The sequence below is a fragment of the Papio anubis genome, chromosome 6 (genome assembly GCF_008728515.1).
Source record: "Papio anubis isolate 15944 chromosome 6, Panubis1.0, whole genome shotgun sequence".
Taxonomy (NCBI): Eukaryota; Metazoa; Chordata; class Mammalia; order Primates; family Cercopithecidae; genus Papio; species Papio anubis.
In genome coordinates, this window is record NC_044981.1 from 5,695,563 (window position 1) to 5,698,427 (window position 2,865).

General features: G+C 43.2%; 1 pseudogene; it reads right to left on the bottom strand.

Annotated features, from left to right (window-relative positions):
- Positions 1-264: 264 nt before the first annotated feature.
- On the bottom strand, positions 265-2,440 carry LOC108585267 (annotated as a pseudogene).
- Positions 2,441-2,865: the final 425 nt, after the last annotated feature.

The following is a 2,865-nucleotide window of genomic DNA, read 5'->3' on the forward strand; positions in this document are numbered from 1 at the left end:
AATTTCACTGTAGTCAGAGAACATGCTCCCCAAAATGTCAACCTTTTGAGATTTACTACATCGTATTTTCTGGTTCCTCCCTTGTCTCCTCAGCACTCCAGCTGGCTCCTTCTGAAAGTTTCCCTGGACTCTCTCCCACTCAGGCACAGCTGAGAGGTCAGTTGAAGACCTGGGGGAATTTATACACAGGTTTTAAGAGCTCCCCCCTTGCTCCTTTCTTTTTTTAGGCCTTTTCATTTTTATTACTCAAAAAAGTTTCATTTTTTATTTAGCTTTCTGACTCTGTGCTTGTGCCTTCAACACTTTCACAAGAATGTTCTGCTCCTCGATACGGAAGGCACGCTTGGTCCTGTCACGAACACATCTAGCACACATGGAGCCACCACAGGCCCTGCGGACATGTTTCTTCGCTTTGGACCATCTCATAAGAACTTTAGGTCTTACCGCACGAACCCCTCGAAGTCTGCCTGGGCACATGCCACATGCAGATGTTGGTGCTTTCCCAACCTTCTTGGTATAAAGGTAAACAATTCCATTACCAGGGGTTCAGGGCAGCCTAGTTTCGTTAAAGGCTGTATTTTAGGAAAGCCTACGACAGTATGTCAAACGCCGGACCGTTCTAAGTGCCTGCAGACAACATATCCGGAAGCGCTCACTTGCTCCTTTTGACCTGCTCCTTTCCCTCCTCGTTTTCAAGCCTTTTAGGAATCCCTTCTCTTCTGCTGAGCCCTCAAGGCAGTGAGAGAGCCTCTACTTTCTACATCAGCCCCAATGGAAAGCCAGGCAAATCCTCATCCCTTACAGATGGACACTCTTCCCGTTTTTGCCTGTTCTTATCCACTTTCCAACAGTTCTTTAAGAAACTTTAAATAGTTTCTTAACTATTTGAAGAACTATTTAACTGGAGAACTATTTGCCTTCAGATAGTTATTTAAGAAAACATTTTTTTGGTCCAGAGTTGATACATCAACACGCACACACACACACACACGTGCACAGACACATATAATTAGGAATGCATCTTGTGTCTCATTCCATAATATGTTGCTATCACTCAAAATAGTACAAACGCGACCCTAATATGATGACTTTTAATTTTGGTTGGATTCACCAGATTCAATTGTTTATTTATCTGATTTCATTATTTCATGATCCCTCCGTAACATTTCATGAAAAGGTCTTTTGGGGACTTAATGTAAGTGACAACAGAATTCAGTGTGATGAAACCAAACATATATGAAATGCACCAGAAGCCATATGCTGAAACCTATGAATATGTCAACCAGCAATTCACTGGCGCATAAATGTGCAAATGAGGAAACGTTGTTCAAACACTTCAGCTTGTATTTTACAAAACAGTGTTTAAATATTTGACATAGTTTAGTAATATTTTAGAAAAATGGCCTACCTAGTCTGGATGGTGTATGCGTTTGCTGGGGTTCCTGTAAGGAAGCTACACACACTGGGGGAATGAACAGCAGAAGGTTATTGCTGCGTAGTCCCGGAGCCTGGAAGTCCAGGATCAAAGTGTCAGGTTTGGATTCTCCTGCAGCCTCTCTCCTTGGCTTGCAGACTTCCCTCTCTACATGTCTGTATCCTAATTGCCTCTTTTTTAAATGTTTATTTTAAGTTCCTGGGTACAAATGCAGGTTTGCCACGTAGGTAAACCGGTATCATGGGGGTTGTCGTACAGATTATTTCATCACCCAGGTATATTAAGCCTAGTGCCCATTCGTTATGTTTCCTGATCCTCTCCCTCCTCCTACCCTCCACTCTCTGATAGGCCCCAGTGTGCATTATTCCCCTCTATGTATCCATGTGTTCTCATCATTTAACTCCCACTTACAAGTGAGAACATGTGATATTTGGTTTTCTGTTCCCGTGTTAGTTCGCTTAGAATAATGGCCTCCAGCTCCATCCATGTTCCTGCAAAGGACATGATCTTTTTCTTTTTATGGCTGCATAGTATTCCATGGTATATTTGCACCACATTTTCTTTATCCAGTCTACCATTAATGAGCATTTAGGTTGATTCCATGTCTTTGCTATTGTGAATAGTGCTGCAATGAATATACACGTGCACACAAATGATTTTAGATTAGGACAGATCCTCATGGCCTCATTTTAACTTAACCACCCCTGTAAAGACTTCAGAAGATCAAGACTTCATCAGTGAATTTTGGGGGACACAACCCAACCCATCACAGATGGCCAGTCTCTCCCCCTGCCTGTCTTTGGTGTATTAACTCACATTTTACCTAAGAGTGGAGTGGATTCTATCTTAGGAGGAGTGGAAGCTGTGCCCTGGAGAGCCAGACTCTGACCAGAAAACCCATTTGGAGGTGCTGGCGATTCTAGGGGTGCTCCTCATACCCTGTGTCCCGGTGACTCCTTTGCCCCGGAAGTCAAAGGTGCAGGATGAAGTCTTGCGTGCTTCCATGGACTATCTCTTGGGACCGGCTCATTCTTAATCTGACTAGCATCTGCTTTACATTTTTTTCCTACTTAAAAATATTCCTACTTAAAAAATATTATCACTGTCAGGTGCAGTGGCTCACGCCTATAATTCCAGCACTTTGGGAGGCTGAGGTGGGCAGATCACTTGAGGTCAGGTGTTTGAGACCAGCCTGGCCAATACGGAGAAACCCCATCTCTACTAGAACTACAAAACTTAGCTGGACGTGGTGGCAGGCGCCTGCAATCCCGGCTACTCAAATTGCAGTAAACCAAGATCATGCCATTGCACTCCAGCCTGGGCGACAGAGGAAGGCTCTGTGTCAAAAAAAAAAAAAAAAAAAATGAAAAGACCCCATATTCCATCATTAAAAAATTACATAGTGGGGTGTATTTAATGTGCTATTCATT